At 41.5% G+C, this 22,958-nt stretch overlaps 1 long non-coding RNA gene across 1 annotated transcript in view; it reads left to right on the top strand.

Moving 5' to 3' along the window:
• LOC105941202 (uncharacterized) overlaps positions 1 to 19,824 on the top strand; it is a 31,542-nt gene extending 11,718 nt beyond the window's left edge. The window contains exons 3-5 of the long non-coding RNA XR_001167822.2: positions 4,535 to 4,688; positions 4,778 to 4,856; positions 19,169 to 19,824. This is a non-coding gene — a long non-coding RNA (uncharacterized LOC105941202). The remainder of the gene's footprint in view (positions 1 to 4,534; positions 4,689 to 4,777; positions 4,857 to 19,168) is intronic.
• Positions 19,825 to 22,958: the final 3,134 nt, after the last annotated feature.

The raw sequence follows: 22,958 nt of genomic DNA on the forward strand, positions 1-22,958 counted from the left end.
GAAACGCATGATATTTTCTCTGAATACGAGACGATTCCGTTTTTTACAGGATGGTTGGCAACTCTAATAATTAACCTTATGAACAAAATAAAGTTCAACATCAGTAACATAGCACCCACCCAGCTGTATGGAAACTCCGTCATGCTAGCTAGCACGCAGTACGAAAAAGTCAGCATAACGAAAATAAACTCCACCTAAACTTGGTTCATATCTGACCCAGATGGACTGCAGGTTATAACTTCTTACCTGAAGTTCAGTTCACCTGACACTCTCGGACCAGCGGCTGCTTCGGGTCTCTCCTCTTGCCTCCCTTTTCCTTCATCCACCTGCTGGCCTCCACCACTTGCTAATGTTATAAGATAAGATAAGATAAGATAAGATAACCTTTATTAGTCCCACACGTGGGAAATTTGTTTTGTCACAGCAGGAAGTGGACAGTGCAAAAGTTATGAGGCAAAAATTAGAATACAATAAGAATAAATACAGTACACAACTGTACAGAATAGAATAAAATAAAATACTATATACAGTAGAATAAAATAAAATAAATATACAATAAGATAAAAATAGAATACAAATACAAATACTATATACAACTGAGTAAAAATACAACGATGACAGAAAGGATTATTGCACTTAGTATTATTGTATGGATGTGTGTGCTTGATCAGTTAAAGTCTTTATTATGGAGTCTGACAGCAGTGGGGAGGAAAGACCTGCGAAATCTCTCCGTCCCACACCGTGGGATATTGAATCTGTGGAAGCTCCGCGATAGCCACCATACGAAGTAACGAATAACAAGCCTATCGAAAATCCCAGTAACGAGTAACGCGTTCCCGGTTTTGGCATAATAACTAGTTACCGTGCTCGTTACCACAATAATAACGTAGTTACTGTAACGCGTTATTTAATAACGCGCTAGTCCCAACCAGTGTTGGTCAAGTTACTTGAAAAAAGTAATCAGTAACTAATTACTGATTACTTCCCCAAAAAAGTAATCCCGTTACTTTACTGATTACTTATTTTCAAAAGTAATTAATTACTTAGTTACTTAGTTAATTTTTAAAAACACGATTTACAACCTGAATAGGTGGTAAAGCGATAGATCTTTCAGCCCAATTCTACTTTTTCTACATAATCCATCATACAAAATGTAATCAAATGGAAAAGTCTCTTTTTAAAACTTGTTTTATTAGTTTTAATCTTTTAACTTTATGCATCAAGCAAAAATGTAATTATATGCAACATTCACTGACTGGAAGAAATTTGTTTAATATTTAAAACTATTTTCTGCACATTCCAGCACATAAATTTTTTTTTTTTTTTGTGTTTACACTCAGTCTTTCAAATAGATGCAAATAAAACACAGCAGAAAATAAATAAAGTCAAAGACTAGCGGTCCTGTTGCTCTATTTTCACCTGTAAAGCAGGAGTAGGGTAGGCGGAGGTTTACCCTGGTGCAGGTGTGCCGCAGCGGTCAGTGGAAGGATACGGCAGTTTCTCTGTGAATTTCCCATTACGTGGTAGCGCACTCGGTGCTTGCTTGGAAGTTTAGGGGTTTTTTTTCGCTGTAAAAAGAAGTTTTCTTCCCATGCACAACGGACACTAATGTTTTTGTCACTTTTTATGGAATCAAACTTAAAGTAAGGTCAATACTTAAACGCTGCACGCTCATACTCTCTCCAGTACTCGATATATGATCCACTGTTGATCTGCACACAGCTGTTGTCACAAACGTCGCACTTGCTTACGTCACTGTCATCAGACATTCTCGCAAAAAAATCACGGTTTTAGTAACGCAGTAACGCAGCGTTCCTACGGGAAAGTAACGGTAATCTAATTACTGTTTTTGCAATAGTAATACCTTACTTTACTCGTTACTCGAAAAAAGTAATCGGATTACAGTTACTGCCCATCTCTGGTCCCAACACTGATTATGACTGACTAGTTTGAGTCCCACAGTGCTTCAAAAACATGCAAAAACACATACACCAGAAAGCATCCAATGGGTGAACATCTTGTGGAGACATCTTTTTATCGGACCAACAGAGTTCGAGAGTTCAGACATGGTTAGAGAGTTGGTTTGGCCAGTAAGTAATCTTATCATTTGCAAACGTTTGCACATTTAAAACAGCTGAGTTAAAGAAGAATTAGCTGAGATTAGTAGCCAATGGTGTTTGAAAGAGGCATAAACAGCAACTGGTTATACCTAGTTTCTGAAGTCCTATTTTGAAGGCCAAAAATCAGGGGTTTCTGCTGTCGCCATCTTGGTTGGAAAATCCAAGATGTGACGAGGAATGGTGAGTCCTCTACAGAGTTGTGGTTGAGAAGTTGTTAGCCAATATTCAAACCACTCATAACCCTCAATTTTGAAACCGTGTGCTATTTTTGACCGTTTTCATAGTAATAATGATAATAATCAATCATTTCATTTCATAATCTGTTTCACGAGGCTTCACTGTAGAGTCACTGATTACCTGAGGTTCACGTTACATCCAATGATTAACTAGCTCATCTGAATTTTTAACATCACATTTATGAATACAAGTTAAATTAATTTATATAGCCCAGAGTCCCAAGTCAAATTTGGTTCAAATTTTATAACTGGCCATTGGTTCTAGATAATTTAAATGGCCTGTATTTATATAGCGCTTTACTAGTCCCTAAGGACCCCAAAGCGCTTTACATATCCAGTCATCCACCCATTCACGCACACATCCACACACTGGTGATGGCAGCTACATTGTAGCCACAGCCACCCTGGGGCACACTGACAGAGGCGAGGCTGCCGGACACTGGCGCCACCGGGCCCTCTGACCACCAGCAGTAGGCAACGGGTGAAGTGTCTTGCCCAAGGACACAACGACTGAGACTGTCCAAGCCGGGGCTCGAACCGGCAACCTTCCGATTACAAGGCGAACTCCCAACTCTTGAGCCACGATCGCCCAATTTACTGCAATAACAGGTAAGGAGGGAGGAAAGATGAAAGAACTAGAGCACAAGGGGGGATGAAAGAGAAGGTCAAACACAGACTGAAGGTGGGCAGATGACAGAAAGAGTTACATCATGGAAATCAGGAACTGAGATCTAGCAGCATTTACTGTATTTACTGCATAAAAGCAGTCTGTTTGTACATGTACATCGACTTGAGTGCCTCATTAAAACACCACAATGTAGAAACTAATGTGTTTCAGTTGGAAGTACACTGTCTAAAAGTCAGTCTACACAGTTGGAAAAATAGGACTGATGTTCTTCGCGAAACACACCAGAACTTTTAAAAATGTTACAAATTAATTCATCAAAATTTAACACACTCACATTTACTCCTCCCCACTTCCTTTAAGTAGATAAAGGAATTTATATTATGAATGTGGGACAGAAAAGGAAAAGAAAATTAGTGGATACCAATTCACCAAAGTGCGGGAAATATGCGTGATGCTCAAAAAATCCACGGGGAAGTAATCCCAGAAACCTCATTGCTCGTACAGCAATACTGATCAGAGGGACATATTGATTTTGTTCTTGATATGATTTATAAGAACTTTATTTAACATTTACTTCTGTTTTCGAGCTTTTTTTGAACAAACTCCATGCATCTGTTTCGGTATATCGTGCCAGAAATCACCTTCTCACGGGATTTTGCTTTGAATGAAGTTTCTAATCATAGTCTACATCCGGGGTGTTTTGCTCCAGGTGGATTGCAGAAGAAGTGCAAATCCTACCTCTCAGCAAGTTCTCTGTTTGATTCTTGACTTCTCATTTCGCCCGAGATGCCACATTAGCAGCAAAACCGGAGAGCTATGCGCTTTGAACCAACTAGGTGTGAAAAACCTTTAACCGACGAGTCTGTTTGTAAATGTGCCAGGTGGTGGTGGGAACGAGAACACAGCGCACGCCACCTCTGCCCCACGCCAGAGGCAGAAACATGAGGCTTCGCTAAATGTCAACCATGACTTTTTTCCTTCATTTTTTAAAAAACAAAACACCAACTGACTAGGCAGCGTATGTTGTGGGGGACGTTTTTCTTGTGAGGAAAAAAAAATTCAGACTATAGGATGGAGGAGACAGCGCTAAGGAGGACAAGTAAGCTTGTTGAACTCATTGCCAGCTTCCCTCCCTTTTTCACTTTCTCCCCCGTGCTCGTTGAAGAAAGATTAGCTGGTGCGCTGTAAAGGTCACAATAGTGAAGTCCGTTTTGGCAATGTCAGCCATGGGATTGGATTGGCCGGCCTTCAAAGGGAGGGATTACCATAGAGCCACGAGCTGAAAGTAACCCAGCGCTGACGGGCCAGATCGCAGCCAAATGACAAATTACAGCTGGTCTGGTTAGGTCTGTGGGCCAAGAGAAATAGTGCGTGCGTGCGTGTCTTGGTGCTGCAGCAGACAGATGAAAGCTCCTAGAAGCTGGCTGAGCTCTCGCTCCATTATACAGACGAGTGCCTCTATTCTCTCCCTGTCTCCACACGCACACGCACACACTCCCAGAGTTGAAGTCCGCATGACTCCGCTGCCCTCTGTCTCCTCACGCCTCCAGGACAAAGACATCAACGCACACACACACTTCTAATCTCTCACACGCAAGCAGGCGTGCCCTTCAAAGCCAAAGGAACTGGAGCAGACGAGACAAAGATGGACACGGTGGCTGTAAAGACACGAGCGGGCGTGCGAGTGTCTCCTGTGGCTGCAAGGTAACCCAACCTGTCCCTGTTTATTCCTATTCATCGCACTCCTGTCAGCAACACAGCTTGACCTTGGCTTTGTATTATGTACCTCGCAGAGAAAGTCATTAGGAGCTTTGAAGATGAATGTACAGCATCATCGGCGAGGGACTTGTGTGGCTCCGCGAGGACACAAAGGTGAGCTGAGGTAGCTTCTGCTAATTGTCACAGCTAATTTACACTAATTGTATTTATTTGCCGGCTGCCTGACCGTGGCTCATTGACTGCCGGCTTTACGGTTCAGCAGCGTTGCGATCGGGTTCAGTTGTTGGTCAGAGCTGGCTTCCACTTCCAGGTCTTTGGGGTCTCCCTTGTCAGTGTCTATCTAAGGGACACCAGAGTGAGTAGCACTGTTAAAAAGTACTAAAAAGGGATCATACAGTTAGAAGCACTCACTACTGTTGCTTGACAGGACGGTCTATGTAATCGTTAGTTACTGTTACTGTCCTTTGCTCAATCCACAACCAGTCGCAGCAGATGGCCCCGCCCCTCCCTAAGCCTTTTCTGCAGGAGGTTTCTTCCTGTTAAAAGGGAGTTTTTCCTTCCCACTGTCGCCAACTGCTTGCTCACGGGGCTCGTCTGTGCTATTGCCGGGTCTTTATGCCTTAAAAAAGGCAATAAATAATTCAATTGTATTTTTCATTGTCCTAAATATACTAACAGGGTTCACTGTGGAGAAAATGGATAAATCGCAAAAAAATGCACTCATTGTTAGCTAAGAACAAAGTGCTTACATGCTTTTTTGCATGCAAAAAAAAAAGAGATAATGGGCAAAAAAAAAGTGCGACAATTAGGAAGAATGGCAGTCAAGATGCTACACTTTGTCTTCTAAATGCACAAACTGTCTGGCTTAATTAGGATACGTAGGACAATCTCAAAGTAACACTCCCAGTAAAACACCCCCAACGGGAAAGCATACACGGTAATCCACAATAATACTCAAATTATCTCATTACAGTTCATTCATGTGGGATGTGCAGAATGCATTAGCTTACAAATAAAATGATTTGAACATTATTCTGGCTTTCCTGCTTCCCTGTAGGGAGTGTTTATTCTATAAAAATAAATTGTGCTTACACTTGTCAGCAGATATGCATGCTGAGTGGAGACTTACGCACGACTATGCAGAAAGGGAGAGGTCTGGATAAAGGTCTTGCTAAGCATGAGATTCGTGTCTGTTGCATGCAGTGCACATCAATCTACACACATTAGACAAAAGATAAACTAAAGAAAAATCTACCTGCCTCTGAGAAGTCTGAGCCTTGCAAAAAACACTGGATATTCTAATAGCCTAGGGTTCAAGCTGAAGGTTAAAGAGCAGTAACCCTAACCCTAACTCTAACTTTACAGGGTTAAAGACAAGTATCTATGTTAAAATCTTAATTATTTCAGTCCAGTCAGCCAGCTCCCTAATTAGTTCAGTGTTGATATGTGGTTCTAGGCTGTGAGCTTGTCACTCCTAACAAAGAGACACCAAGCTCAGCAAAACAGGGATGACAGGGAATGGTGGTGGTGGTGGGTGGTGGGCACACTAATGAACTTCAGTCAGAGAACTCAAGTTAGAAAACATTCATTATACCAGCAGAGTATAGTTAGAGTTTGCAATCTAGGCTCTGAGCTCATCATACTCTACAAAATATGTTCTTTATAAACTGGGGAGTGATTTGTCAAGGCGGATGCTGAGGAGCAGTGATGCAGGGTTGGTACGGACATGTCATAGGTTTGGGTGGGACGTCATGAAGCTCACATGGGCGAATTTGTAGGATGTGTTGTGTATAATATATGAGAATAAAGCAGTAGCCTATACGTAGGCAGATCGATCCAATTATAGCGCAATAGGATCAATACTTAGATTTGTTTCTAGCCACTTAAGTTAAGTACAAAAATAGGTCAAAAATATACACTCTGAAGCTTTTTGTGTTGACTGTCACCTTGTTTTATTTACAGTGCTCCCTCACTATATTGCAGTTCACCTTTTGCGGCCTTGCTGTTTCGTGGATTTTTTTTGTGCAGTTTTGCATGCTTTTTTTCCCCCACAGCGCATTGTGTTCTGCATCCTGATTGGCTATAGACCATTGTCAATCAATCTTCTGTTGCGTTGAGCTTGTCAAATTTACTTAAATCTTCGATCGCTACCAGTGTGACTCTGAAGTGCTGTACTGGATGATGTAGAAGTCTCAAAAACTGTCTGAAATATTATTATATTACATTTGGCCTTGCCCTGTTTTTAGGAAAAAAAATGCTTCTGATGTGTTTCAGTTCATAAGAGGTGATTTTGTGGTTTTTCCTTGTGCAGTGCTTCAAGTGCACATCCACTTGTTTCTTTAAAGCCCTGCTCTGGTCACTTGTATATCCACGTTGGATTCTTTCCACTGTCTGAAAATGATAACCGTCTATCATGACTTTGATTTCTTGGGACAAGGATGAAGTTAAGTGCAAGTGATAGAGTGCATCAAGTAAGTTTGAACTCAGAGGCTGTTTTCATCCTCGGGTCTGATGCTGAGGAGGGATTCAAGCACTATAACCAGAGAATAAAGTGGAAAGTGGAACAATCTGGAATGGTATTCTGGCATTTTCATTTAATGAGCACTTTAATCTGATAGGCAGGTTAATGCATAACACTGAATGAGTGAACATGTCAGGTGCCGCAGCCTGGTGTTGCTTCCAGTGGGGGCATGGAGACACTTTCTCAGTAATAAGAAAATAATGATGTCCCGCGGTACGTTTACACCTTTAACACATCCCTTTCTCCTCATCCCTTTGGGGCGTTCATGGTGCAGATGTAAATAAAGTTGCAGTCCCACTAGCACTGCAGAAGGGGATTTAACATGACCAGAGTAAGTTTTTTGTTTTTATTTTTAAGTGGCATGTAATTTGAAATGCAGCTTGATAAATATCAAACACACAAGCTGTCTCTGCACAGTTTGTATATCCAGTTAATGTGAAATGTAAAGAAAACTCTTAATGTGTAATGAGAGATTAGGAAATGACTGCTACAAAAAGCTAAGTACGTTAGCCAAATGAAATTTTATAAAATGGAAACTTAAATCTGACATGTAGTGGGAGAGTTTTAAAATCAGATATTGGATCATTACCTGATGGAATCCAACGTTTTTGTGACTTAAACTCCGTCGTCTGAATCTACAGATAGCAGTGAATACTAGAGTAAAAGCACAGGTCAGCTGATCACAGCCTGTGCACAAAGAAAGATCTCTTGGAGCTCACAAAATACATTATTGTGTGACTCGAGTCTAAGACATTCTTTTCCCCAAGCTGCACTGCTGCACCCAATCTTAGGGTTTCCCCACCTCCTGAATCCTACTTTAACCCCTGACCGCAACCCTTTTGGATGTAGAGAGAAGCAACAAGCAGGCTTCTCCTTTTGCTCCTGACCTGAGCTCCACCTTTGTGATGAAACTGCTGTTTCATCACTGCGCTGCAGCCTGAGAATATCAGCGAGCCTCAGTGTGAAGGCTGGGTCAGTTTAAAGATGAAGTTGGTGTTTGCCAAAGCAGAACCTGAATGCATCTCACACATCAGCATATTCAACTTTTCTACTGATACTATATGTTTTGCACTCAGGAAAATATTAGCAGTGGAACAAGAAGACATCTACAGATATCGTGACCAGAATATCTGTATTTTCAATCACAAAAATAAAGTGGTAAATGTAAGAGAGTGGGATGGCGATGCAGTGGATTGCACTGTTGCAAGGTTTTGGATTTGAACATTCCAATTATGCATACAATTTCCCTTTTTGACAAAGTTTCTATTTAGGGCTGCTAATAGTTTCTTCCTGTTAGATGGGGAGTTTTTCCTTCCCACTGTCACCAAGTGCTTGCTCATAGGGGTCGTCTGATTGCTGGAGTTTTCTCTCTATTGGGGTCCTTTCCTTAGAGCATAGGTGTCGAACTCCAGGCCTCGAGTGCTGGTGTCCTGCAGGTTTTAGATGAATCCTTGATTCAACACAGCTGATTTAAATGGCTAAATGACTCAACATGTCTTGAAGTTCTCCAGAAGCCTCGTAATGAACTAATCATTTCATTCAGGTGTGTTGACCCACGGTGAGATCTAAAACCGAGCACTGGGATTGGGCACCCCTGCCTTAGAGAATAAAGCTCAAGGTGTTGTGATTTGGCGCTTTATAAATAAAATTGAATTGAATTGATGGAGCCCATGGACTGATGACCGGTGGTCAGTGTCAACTGGAATAGGCTTCAACCTCCCTGCAGCCCTCGACGGATGAGACGTTAAAAACATGAATGGATGGGTATAATCAACGAACAACACAACAATATTCAGGCCTGTTTTTTTGCTGTACAAATTGGACAGAGCAGAGGAAGAATGATGGATTATTGTAGGTTTTACCATAGCAGTCAAATCTAGCCTTGAGCTCAGTGCACCAGAGTTTGCATAAAGCAACGCTATAGTTTGCCTGCTTACTTTTTCTAAAGCTTGGCATTTGTCTGGGCAACGCTGCACACAACTTTCCACTCTTTCTGAGCGGATGTTATGTTTATAAATGAGACCTCAGGAGGCTGCTGGATGGGGCAGGTGGTTTAGTTTCTGCAGAGGCATACAGGTGGGATGCTGCGGGCCACAGGTTATAGTCACTCTAGTTATTGCTGGTTGCTTGGCACGGCAACTCGCTGGAGAGCAGCAAAGCCAACAGAAATCAGTGACTCACCCTTCCTATCTCCCTCACACTCTCTCACTTTTTTTCCCATTCCATTTCATCCACAAAGGGGGCAGAAGGCCCTCTCTCTGAGCACGGTGATGCACAGAGACATGTATGCCCAAGCATTTACATTTAGTTTCTTGCTTTTGAAGATATAGTTCTACCCCTGCCACTCATTCCAGGTGGAAAAAAAGTGAAAAGAAGTAAGTTTGGTTCCCTTCTCAGCCTCGCTCTTTGTGGATCTACATTAGCCTCTGGAGCGCAAACAGTCTGGAACAATCTCTCCCCACCAGACCTCTTTCAGTCTTTCTTTCTTTGTTATGTTTTCGCCATCCGCTCATCTTCCCCTCTTGTCCTCGCCCCGTAATCCTCCAAGATATACTTTGCTCCCATTACACGTGTGTTCCCAGTCAAAACCGATGAATTATAAATGAACGTCCATGAAGCAGAATGCCAGAGGTCTCCTGTTGCTGTTACACACAAAAATACTGCCCAGAGGAGTGGAGGCATTATGATACGGTCATTTAACAGATGCTTTTATCTTAAGTGAACAGTAATACATGCTGTATTTTTAGCTTAGACCTCAAGGGCTTTAGCTGATTGCTGGGATTTAAGAAGCAACATACAGTTTGCTCTGCTGATGGCCAAGTCGCTGCCTTCACACTGTATTGTCTGTCCATATGTAGGGCACACGAACTGAACCTTTGGGAAAGACGTCCCATTCCATGTTATCATCTGCCAGAAAGTAAAGAACTGAGCTTGTCCGAAGCCTCGGAAGAATCTAGCGTATTTGCATAAGCCTTGTGTGAAAGAGAACAGTAAACCTGTCGTTGCGGCTCCCTCATTGCTTAGCCTCCTTTTTCTTTGTGGAGCTTCACCTTCTTCTTCTCTTTCTGTTTCTTTTATTAAACTGAATCAGTTTTTCTTGTCAGAGTCCTCCCTCGCTCCATCACTTTTTAATAACCCTCCTCGCTTTAATGAGTTCTGTTATGTACACAGGGGGCAGCGGCTAGGGGCCAATTTGTGATTTCACATCAGATCAGATCAGAGAAAGCTAAGGAAATAAAAGGGGGGGAAACACACACACACATACATCTTCCTGTGTGTCTCTTCTTCTTCTTCTTTTTGTGCCCACAAGAGAGAACCTTGCATCTCATCTGGGCAGCCTGGGGAATTGCAGCACTCCCCGAGCCGCCATTTTGGAAGCATCCTGTGGAACAGCGAGTCACCGGAGAGAACTCCTTAGGGGGCGAAGGGGAGAGAGCAGCAGAAAGGGAGAGGGAAAAAAAGGCGAATGCTGGTGTGTACCCGCATGAGGTTAGTTAACTTTTTACATCTGGAAAAGCCTAATGAAGCTCTCCTGTTTGCTCTCGCCGGGTTCTGTAACTGGAGGAGTTGCAGAGAGGTGAGGGATTTAGTAATGGAATGCAAGCTGCAGAAATCCTCAACTTTCACATCGGGGCTTTGTTTATCTCTACTAGGCGAGGGAGCAGCAGCCGACAAAGCAGCTCCACCACACACGACTCAGACAGTGTCATAACCTCGCCCATTTTAGCTTGCCTGAGAGGTACTGCGTTGCCGAGCTGAGCTGGGTTTTATATGAGACCAAAGACTGTTGCAGAATCCCAAAAACGAGGATGATGATACGCTTCCTTGAGCTATTTTTCATGAGCTCTTTGTTTCCTTTAGCATTTATAATATGTGGTTGATGAAATAAACATGATATTTTCAAAAGAAAAATGCAGTAAGCTATATACACATATATATACAGTCCCCTCTCACCCTGCGGGCGGTCTCTCTTTCAAGCTTGGGTCCTCCACCAGTGGCTGGGGAGCTTAAGGATCCTGCACAGTACCTTAGCTCAGTGGTTCCCAAATTTTTTTCGCTGGGCCCCCCTTTGTTTTACAGGAAAAATGTTCACGCCCCCCTCACGCACGCGCACACGCATGCACTAACACATCCTCCAACCACACACACCCATATTTTGCTCAATTGTGGTTTATTTCACACCTCAAACATTTAGTAAACAATTAAGCAAATACAGGTAGTAAGAAAATAAACTACTAACTCTTTTACGCTACATCCGCACCTACACGGGTATTTTTGAAAACGCAGCTGTGTCATCCACACGTAAACAGCGTTTCGAATCACTGAAAATGGAGATTTTTTTAAAACTCCTTTTTTGCTTTTACGTGTGGACGAGGAATACAGAGTTCGTCACGCAACGTCAAAGGTATGTGCCTTTTTTCACGTCACGCTGTGCGCCACGTTATTGTTTACATGAGATGAATTGCAGAATGGCAGATAGTCAGATTAACAGTATTTTGTGTCTATCTTCAGGTTTTACACACTTACATATAAACACGCAGTTACTGTCCCTCTATTTAGAAAGGCAGAGGCGTCATGGTGTCATTATTTTACATGTAGTTGTTTTTTTCTTGTGTAATAATATTCAACATTGCTATCAATACATTTTTCAAAAACTGCCTCTCTGTGCAAAATGGGTTTAAAAACATAAACAACTGTGGGATACTGTTTGTCTGTGATTTGGACGGGGGAACAAATCGTGGCAGGATCAGCCTGATGTTATTTGTATCCCGCTGTAACTTTACTGTATAAAGAGCTAACATCTCCAAAATGTCAGGAGTAGTTAGTCATTACAACAAGTGTTTGTGAACTAAAAATCAAGAATGTGTGATACTGTTTGTCCGTGATTTGAAGAGCCCAGCGCTGCTCCTGACGAAGGAAATACCAATTCTGCAGGGGAGACCTACCTTGGCACTTGTGCAGGTGAAACCAAAGGGAAGACATGATTCACCATGTTTTCTAGTCTTTGGCTTAGAATGAAGTTGGTTTGGAAACATATTCAGCTATGCTTCATCTCCTGCTTTGCGTTTGTGCGGGCGCCCCGTGCTAGCAGTGTCCAAGCGTCATTTATTTATTTTTTTTCCCTTTTCATACCGCGCCCCACTTGCAATGGCTCTGCCCCCCCCCACCCCACCCCACTAGGGGGCGGGCCCCACACTTTGGGAAGGTCTGCCTTAGCTGTTCCTAGCACTGCCCTCTTCTGGACAGAGATCTCAAGTGTTGTCCCTGGGATCTGCTGGAGCCACTTGCCAAGTTTGGGAGTCACTGCACCGAGGGCTCCAAGCTGGGTACAGCTGGATAGCATAATGGTAAGCCCACATCCATTTGGAACAGGAGTCATAGGTTTGACTCCCGGGGTGTCTGTATCCAGTATGGGTCTTAGGCTAGACACCTGATGCCAACCAACCTGACTCAGCTGGATTGAAGACACTTGCAGGAGAACCTGCAAATTCCACACTTCTCAAAATATTTTGACTTTGATAAACAGACAAAACATTTAAAAAAAGATTTCCTGACAACATAGATGGAGCTCAGAGTTTGCAAACCTGAGTATGTTACCCTTGAAATACTTAAAAATAAAGTGGAAGCAAAGTGTGCTATAAGTACTCTGAGTGCTATACTCACTCACTGTTCAGGGACTGTCTTCATAGTTGCTGTGAGTCTAAAAACAAGACACAAATAAAGGCTATTTGTCTTCTTTGGCTCTTGTAATGCCAAAAGAAATCCAGTTAGTAACATATAAACACAAACAAAATTCTCCTCCATGCTGTATCCCCTGGAACAGTCTGTTATCCATGCCGGGATCCAGTGCCAGGTGAGTGGAGTCGTGGGTCAAGTCTGGACCACTGAGGGCCCTCGGCTGTGCTAGTAGGGCAGAGCTCTCCATCTGTTCCCACTCACTTTACCACGACTTCATCACAATCACACAGAGGTAGAGAACAGAAGATTGAATGAACCAATGCAATGCCAATATTTTATTCTGGAGGATACCCTCCTTTGGACAATCACTTTATGTATAACAGATCAGTGCTAAAAAACTGAAGCTCTTTAAAATGATATATAAACACACCTTATTTTCACCAGAAGCACCATCACATACAGGCAAAAGAGCAATAAGTACACTGCTATAACATCCTTCAAATTCTTGGAATTTGGCCTCCAGCTTCTTCCTGTATGCATCTGTACACCATCTCAATCATGCATTCAGTTCATGGTGTATCCTCTTCTTTTCATTCAGTACTGGTTTCAGGTAACTGGTGATCCAGGGTTTGTTGTTAGAAAAACTGCTGGAGTGTTGCCAAGTCTAGGCTAGATTAAAAATCTTATAATTCTGCACTGGTTTTGCATGTGTGACAGCAAAAATTGGGATAGGAGAATTATTTTCTCTCATCATTAAGGTAATCTTTTAACTAACTTTGGCTTAACGTTTCTACAAACAGGAAAACTTTAATGAATTCACAAATTTGCCAGCTACCCATGGTGTCACTTGCTGGAGCCATTTTAAGCCATTTTTGAGCAGGAAAAAACAAACAAATCTGTATGGAAAGCACATTTGAGGCTTATGATGAAGCTGCCACAGGGTGGCTATAGCTCAGGAGTTACAGCAGGTCATCTACTAATCGGAGGGATGGTGGTTTTATGTGTGGATGCCTAAGTGTCCTCGGGTAAGATACTGATCTCCAAAATGCAATTATTAAAATTATATAACTAAAAAAAAGTTTACTTTAAATTTTAGTTTACTAAAATTAGTTTAATTTATTACCAGTGCAACAAAATAATTGAGAAATGGATGAAAAATGTATTGGTATGTGTAGGCCTAGTTGAAAACAGAGTCGCTATAAAGCTATGCCGGCCAGTGCTGATACTGAGGGAGAAGTTGGCTACGCTACGTGTCCAACAGACAATGCCGACAGTGGATTCTGGTGTTCCTAAAAGGCAATCAGTGTTACTCATTATTGAATGAACGCAAACAAATACAAACTGCCAAAAGAGCAGTTAGCTAACAGTAACTGCAAAGTATGAGAGCAACAAACTCACACATAACTGACAAATGAACAACAGAAAGACTGTGGTTTAGTCGTGACCTCTGTAGCTGCTGTCATATCAGAGGAGGGAGTAAATGCCCCTAAAGTCTCACTTAGCAGCGGTCATGTCAGCTGACGAGACAGATGGCCTAGTCCAAAATATTCCAGTAATGCCCCTGAGAAGATAACACTTTAGATTATTAATATTTTTACATAAAAGCTGGGATGATATTACAAAACTAGGATCGAGGTCTCTTCAAGGCCTATTTATTAATGAAACAGCAATGCAGCTGTAGCAAAATACAGATTTGATTAAATCAATCAAATACGTCCAGAATGTTCCAGTATTATTGGGAAAAGTACAATGTAAAATAGCAAAAAGCAAATAATTTGCATTAAATTACAGAATTGCCACTTATACCTTTATCTTTTGCATCCAAGGACACAGACATTGTAAAATTTTAAAACTGATTTTGAGCAATATTTTTCCAGGCCTACTTTAGATTTTTCAAAGATTTTTGGGGGTTTGTTGAGCCTGATCTATGGATGAGTCAAGCATAAAAAAGACACCTAACTCAAAGGATGAACCAGTGTTTTATATACAAATAACAGACAATTTAGCAAACAACCAGTTTTAAAATGTGTCTTTAGGCACTTATGAACGGAGAAAAGTACCAGATTTTGATCCATCATTGAGTGTCATCTCAAAAGCATCTAATTAGCAACAACTACATTTTTCACCATGACAATGATCCTAAACACACTGCCAATGCAGTGAAAGCAAACCTGAATCGAAAAACACAATATGGAACACTATCGGTCATGGACCAGAGTATTATTATTCCCAATACATAGCATACAGACTATTTGTCATGCCTCTAGGCGTTGCATAGTAGTGCAAAAGGTACTCTTCCACATCCTAATAAGACACTCGCAGCCACTCGCAGCAGTAGGACACTCTTAGAGCAGAGGCTCCAGCTGTCCATTCCAGCCCTAATTCTAACCTTAACCATAACCTTAACCCTATGACGTAGTGTTTTCCAAAGTGATTCAGGATCCAAAAGTGAAGAGATTTAACATACATAATGCTTTGTTAGGTTGATTTTCATGTCACACATGAAAACACATTTATAGATTCATTCCAACCCGCTCTCATGCCTCCGAATGTGTAACATACCGATGGTTTGTCACAGTCGTCAGTATGTTACGCGTTGGGATGAGAACGTGTTGCATGGATTGGCCTCCCCAGAGCCAGAACTCAAGACTATTGAAGCAGTGTGGGATTATCTTGACAAGAACAGAACAAAAGGCAGAAACATCCAAAGAAGAACTTTGAATGTCTTTCAAGAAGCCTGGAGAACTATTCCTGAAGACTGCTTAAAGGAATAGGACCTTAGAGAGCTCGGGCTTGTATAGAAGAATTATTATTGATCATTATAATTGTACAAACTCTTTTTTTGGCCATATATGTGTATATATATATATATATATATATATATATATATATATATATATATATATATATATATAGAGAGAGAGAGAGAGAGAGAGAGAGAGAGAGACTGTATTTCAATCTGTGTTTGTATGAGTTATGTATGTTTTATTAAACCACTGCATCCATTTCTCATTTTCAGACTTTGCCACAGTACTCTATGGTTGAGTCAGTTTAAACCAGTCATGTTATGTCACAATAAATGAATCAGAAGACATTATGTTGCAACCTTTTTCAGGAAAAAGTCAGATTCATCCAGTCAGGTTCAACAAACACAACCTTATCCTGTGTTCTTTTTCCATCTTAAATTTTCTTTTCTTTTAGCCATCAATCCTATATTTGTTTACTGGGTTCAAACAAATAAGTTGGACATGGAAATTTATTGGAGCTGCCAACACTGGCAAGCAACAACTGCATCATTTTTATGCCTGGAGATGAATCTAAATATAGAATTATTCTCTTAAATTAGACTAAAATACCAGTTCTTCCCACTTTGGGTGATACAGTTACATAAAGTTTCTATCTCAGGAAAAGTTTTATAGTAGCAGCATACAGAGTGGGTTTGTGGTGTAAGATCCAAATTGCAATAGCAGAATGGGTGATTAATTGTCTTTTGTCGCAGTAGCTCCATTGCAAATGCAACAAAAGCAAAAGCAAAGGTATGCAGACATGAGCTAAACAAGCAGAAATTAATGCACTGAAGAGCTGCGCCAAAGATTCTGTCCAAAAAGCAGAGAGCTGCAGAAATACTGTGGACAATCAATGCGGTGTAATAACTACCAGCAAAAGTGAGTTGATTTAAGCACTTCGGCTTCTCAGAGGTACTTTGTCACTAGATTTACCGATTTAGCTATTTTATGGCTTTTGTACTTTGGGTAGACAATTTATGCTACTACTAACCAGAGTCTTTAAGGAGCCATAGAGCTCATAAGCAGTCTGTGTCTTGTCAAAGACTCTCGAGTGAGGCTGTTGTTTGCTGTCACATTAGGTCTGAACTTGTGCAGTCTGATTAAAGCACAATGTCAGTTGGCTACTTCTTAAGTTATGAGAGACTTGAGCTTTGGTTTCTGCCCTTCATGTGTGCAACATGAGGGATTGTTATCTCACTCTGAATGAAAAAAAAAGAATATTACATTTAAATAAAGATTCTCAAAATTAATACAAGGATCTACATTTCATGGAAGGGGAGTAAACATACTAAATGTATGCTTAGTATCTGTACTTCCACTCACTGGTCCCTTCTGTCTGAAGCAAAATCTGTGTCAAACTAGCCAGCAGAGACAGAGCTATACAAGGCCTAAGAATGAAATAACCAGCAGCAGATTATAATAAATTCCTTCATTTATCATTCTTTCCCAGGGCTCAGTTGAAAAGAGTTTTAAAACCTTAACATCTTAGTGTGGCGCCTTTGGCAATGTAAGCACTTTATCTATGGCTAAAGGTAAACAGGGAGATTTGCTAAATCTCTTTTGATCTAAAATTCCATCAACCAAATTGTTTCATTTCTTTTTCTTTTTTTTCGGCCCAGATTAATAATGATTAAGTAATACTTTGTTGATCCCGGGGGAAATTCCCTTTCCTCTCACCTCTTGGAGATTAGAGGTCAGGGGCTGTAATGGAAGATCATCCCTGGGGCGCACAGGGATTCTTTGAATTGAGGAGTAAAATTATGTGGTTTGGAAACATTTTCCAGCTCAAGGGTGTTCTCCGGTGTTATTACAGGAAGCAAAAAGAATTAGATTTTCCCACAATTTACTCACATGATATATATTTTTCGCTTGACATGAAAATAGTACAGTTGTCACCACGTGTCGAGCTCTTAAATTTTGTCATGTTATATTAATTACAAGAGATCCACTCACTTTAATGTGGAATGGTGGAAACAACAAAACACGTTCAAATCCGAAGACGCTTCCAACAACTTTCTGTTTATCTCGTGCATAAGTTTAATTGTTATACTCTGATATTACCTGAACTATTTTTCCTGCAGTTTTCTGCTTCCCCCCCTTTTTTATATGGGCTTGACTGAACCCCAAAATATGTCGAAACAACGAACACGTAATTTTATATTCGTCACAAGCTGTTCGAGTTCTGTGGCCGGCTTTGGTGTTTGAGCTTTCCTCCATGATGCTTGCATGTCACAAACTAAAAAGAGCAAAGTCACGTGACCACAAACTGGCTAGTTTCTTTTAAAGAGGACAGTGCACACTGGGGTAACACGAAAATAACCAAAATGGGCATGATTATGTCAATTAGAGAGTCTGAATGTCAGTTTTGATTCATTTTTGATTAATTGCTCAGTCCTAATGGGGACATTGTGGTCATAAAGGGATGGACATGCTCAGCAACAATACTTGTGTAAGCTTTAGCATTTAAATGATGTTCAGCTGGTGCTAATGGGCTCAAAGAGTGCCAAGAAAATAACTCCCACACCAATTACTCCTCCAACAGCAGCCTGAGCTGTTGATAGAAGGATGGATCCATACTTTCATGCTATTTACGTCAGATTCTTATCCCACCATCCACATGTTGAGGTGAAAATCAGGACTCATCAAACCAGGAAATGTCTCTTTAAATTTGTTATTTCCCACAGCCCCACCAGGTTTACCGCATTTTAGTATTGGCTTCAGTTTCCCACCTGAAGACTGCACTGTTTAAAATTATTAATGTTATTATTATTTTATTTCCATGCTTTCTATATGGATCTGTGCCTCCTCTGCTCTTGACTTAAATTATTATGGGTTCATTTATTCTACCATGTTAGTCATTTATGAGTTCTGGGTGTGCACATCGTGCTCTGTTTTTTCTTTTTGTGGGTCATATTTTTATAAATATTGTAGCTCTCTTCTCTCAGTTAGCAGTGATCCTTCCAAGATGACCGAGTATTTACAGTGGTGACAGATTGCTCACTGGCCAAGCTCTCTCCTGAACTAAGGTGCTAAGTGAGGCACTGAGGGACCCAGCACGAATGTCTAACAGCCTGGTGTAAAACTGACTGAACCGAGAGGAATGGAGGAGTGATGGAAAGAGAATCTGCTCTGACCTAATGGTATCATCTGTTGTGAAAGAGAGTGTGGTGCAGTCCAGGGCTGCTTTGGCCTGGTTGCATTTATCTGATTTGGACTCTGCAGGGATTCCAGACTGTCTGATATCTAAGGGATCTGTGACATTCTTTTTGCGGTAGTAGTTTACATTCATTATTTGGCAGCTTGGCCAAGCTGTCGAGGTTTCTTGTCTCCAAATCGAAGCTTGAAAAACGTTTTTAATGGCTATGATTACAGAGTGTGGAAACCATGTAGTGGGCAAACACATGCCTCTAGGATCTACAAGATGCAGCTTTTCATTCCATAGGCCGGAATTATCTGATTAATTCTCCTTCTCTGTCTAGGACAGCTGCTGAAATCACTGAGTGGAAAAAAAAGAACAACAAAATCTGTGGACCATCCATGATCCCAGTTATTAGACAATGGAGTGACTCTGGGATCAGAGGAGGAGATGTGATGCTCTGGCTGGAGCTCCACAGGCCACAGAGATGACACATGGATAAACACCATGCCAGTGACATGATGACATGATGGGGCCTTAATGATAGTTTTTAGCACCTCATTCTCATCAGGGCTGTCAAGTCACAAAGGTTGACTTTGACTCCCTGTTGGAGCTCAGTCTGGGGGGAGTTATTTTTTTCTCCTTATCTTTCCTCGTGTGGTGCATTTTTCCATTGTTATACCTCTCTGACCTGTCTTCCCCATGTGATGTTTTTGTGTAATGTATGTATAGTCAGAGGGTAAGATGGCGCCGCCATTGCGTGCAATAGGTCGGCAGCCTAATGAAATTTCCCCTTGTGGGACTAATACAGGTATATCAAATCAAATCAATTCAAAATCAAAAGTTCATTTTTTGTTTTTCCATAATGCTTCTTCTTCTACAATAATTATAGGATTTGGAGGTGGTAGTTGTTGTGTTAGTTTTTTTTGCAGCTTTTGTTTATTAAATTATAATATATGAAATTCTAATGTATAGTGTACCTTTGCGATCTGCAGTGAAATAAACAAAATCTTTCCTAAAACTTAATCTTAAATGCATATTGTGATTTTTTTAAGATAAATTTTGCAGTTCTCGACACTGTATTCGGAAGATTTTCTGCATGTCTTCTTCTGTAACTTTCACTCCTCTGTCCAGTGAACCACAACCCTCTCACTCTTGACAATAAAGGTGTATTTTGCCTCTTTTCTATGTGTGCGCAGAGGATGCTTTCCAGCATCTCCAGCCATTAAAAAAAAAAAACTGTCTGGGCTGCAACCCAACACTTGCAAACAGGGCCAGTTGGGTAGCTCACTCTGCCAGATCCTCACGCCGGATCTCTCCATAACGACCTCCCCTCCCTCCTCCATCTTTGGTATTGGGGTCACGTTTCCCTTCATTGACAGGAAAGACTTCTTTAGAGGGCGGATTAAAAGCCCTCCAAAGCGATTCTGATAGGAGGTGTCTGGCAGCCGATGTTGCTGGCTGATATGTCACAGCACTCAGGAGTGGAGAGGAGACGTGGGGGGAGACAGAACAGGAAACTGCTGATTGGCTTTGACCGGGTGCACAGGTGTGTGCGTGCGTGTAGCCTTCTGTGCGCACGTGTGTTGCAAAAGGGCATTTTGCGCTGACCGAAGATGAAAGGATAACTGTCGTTAGTCTTCTCCTGTGATGGCTGATTAGAGTGATGCAATTGTCTGCAAGAAAGGGCCACAACAACATATGATCAAACCTGCATCGATATACAGATGTGAAGATCAGAGGACACGAGCACACACGCACAGGCATAGCAACTGTCCGCATCTCAAATCATGAAACATATCCTTTGACGTCATCCAATTTTGGAAAAGAACACTCCACCTTACTGTCAATTGCCAGATCACCAGCTGGCTCATCTCAAGTATTCTTCGTTAGATCTGAGAGAGTAATGAGGGTGTGTGTGTGTCTTTGTGTGTGCACATTGCGGTGGTTGGGGTGGTACTCTAATGGCAGATGAGTGACCCAGTCAGAAAAGGTCAGCAACACTACAGGGCTGATGTGGCGAGGCACCCTCCACTCACTGACTAATTAAATGTCAGTGCTTCAGACTGGATAGAGAAGAGAAGCTGGAGGGGGGAGGAGGATGGGGGCAGAGTGGGGTTTGGGAGGAAAACACAGGAGAGAGTGGCAGATAGGTAGACAGGGAACGGACCTCGTTGTAAATGTCACATGTTACATAAGGCTGGGCTCTTTGGCAGTGGAGAGTTTAGGACTTAAAAAAGAAAAAGAGAAACACTTTTGGACAGATGGTTTCTGAATGTTGGAGATTTTTCGAGCGGCGTGCTGCAAAATGACTAGTTTTATTTTTATCTCTGTCACCATGTTAGCTCTGTGTACTCATTATATACAGACTTTATCTAAAAGATGGCTGCACCTTCTGGCTCAGGAAAGTGAGCTTCTTTCCTCCTATGTTCTTTGTAATGGCAGGGGATTGTTGTAGAGTGGTATAGAAGTCTGTGATAATTCTTATCTTAGAAGATCATTTGGTCTGAATTGTAAGTTTTCAGTATTATTCATTGTAACATGATGTTCCTTTTGTAAATGACGGTTAATACTGGAGTCAAAAAAGACAAAACAGACTCTGATTTTAGGGTTGATGTCTGAGTTAGATCCATCGCTTTTCATGTCCAACTTTAGATCACCGAGATGACGATGGTGAAAATGCTGAGTTTGAGGTGTCATAACAGAGCATCTTTAAAATAATGAGAGACATTATGACCATCTGCCTAATATTGCATTTTGCTGCCAAAACAGCACTGACCCATGGAGGCATGGACTCCTACAGACCCCTGAAGGTGTGCTGTGGTATATGGACCAAGATGTTAACAGCAGATCTGTCACAGTGTGTTTATGAAACGCTCCCAAAAGTAGACATGGGAGAAATGAACTTACTGTTTAAAGAAAAGGCGAGCTTTTATTAAAGCTGATAACATGAATCCAAACACAAGACAAAACGAACAGTGGTGAAAACTAAAACCTAAACTGGAAAAATACTAGATGATAATAAATATGACCAAGAGAGACATGAACACGATTCTGAGCAGAAGCTACGAGACAAAACCTGAACATGTCCTGAACAGAATCATGAAACACTTGAAACCTGACTTGACAGACAACCTGACACTGAACAAAGGAAGACTTAAATACACAGAGGGGTAATGAGGTAATGGAAACACCTGGTGAGACACAGCTAACCCAAATGAACAAGACGCCACAGGGGAAGCAAAACCAAATGCACTGAACATGGAAACTCAATACTTGCAAATAAAACAGGAAATATGGAGAGACATGAACTGGGACACACAAGCTTGACAAAGAGAGAGGGAGCGAGAGAGGGGGAGACAGAGGAGAGAAACACAAGGAAAACAAGGATAGACAAGGAGATAACACAACTAGACTAAATTTGAACTAAACCCTAACTAAGAATAACACCACAAGAACTGAACATATTTCAATATAATCTGAGAAACCAAAATTACAAATAAAAAATAAAAGCTGGGTCACAGACCCAGCCCCCTGACAAGATCCTTTAAGTTGTGAGGTGTCGGCTCTATGGATAGACTTGCTTGGCCAGCACATCACACAGATCCTCCATTAACTAGATCGAGATTTGGAGGCCGAGTCAACACTTCAAACTCTTTGTTGTGCTCACAAAAGCATTCCTGAACCATTTTTCTCTGTGGCAGGACGCATTATCCTGCTGAAAGAGACCACAGTCATCAGGGAGTACCGTTTCCATGAACGGTGTAAAGGGTCTGCAGCAATGCTTAGGCAGGTGGTATGTGCCAAAGTAACATCCACATGAGTTCTGTTGGGAAACCTAGGGTCCTGTATCCAACTCAAGAAGGCAATGCCCAAACACTGTCTTCTTCCAATAATGCATCCTTGTGCCAGGTGTTCCTCAGGTAAGCAACGCGGACACTCCACCGTCTACGTTACTTAGCACGTCAGCATGGACACCCTGACTGATCTATGGCTGTTGTCAAACTTGCTCAAATCCATTTGCTTGCCAAATCAGGTTAGCACATTTCAACACAGCAGTTTTTTAACAAACTGGACTCGTGCTGCACGAGTAAAATCATCAAAAAACAATACACTTGATTGAAGGAAAGAAA

Source organism: Maylandia zebra, linkage group LG22 (assembly GCF_041146795.1).
Source record: "Maylandia zebra isolate NMK-2024a linkage group LG22, Mzebra_GT3a, whole genome shotgun sequence".
Classification (NCBI taxonomy): domain Eukaryota; kingdom Metazoa; phylum Chordata; class Actinopteri; order Cichliformes; family Cichlidae; genus Maylandia; species Maylandia zebra.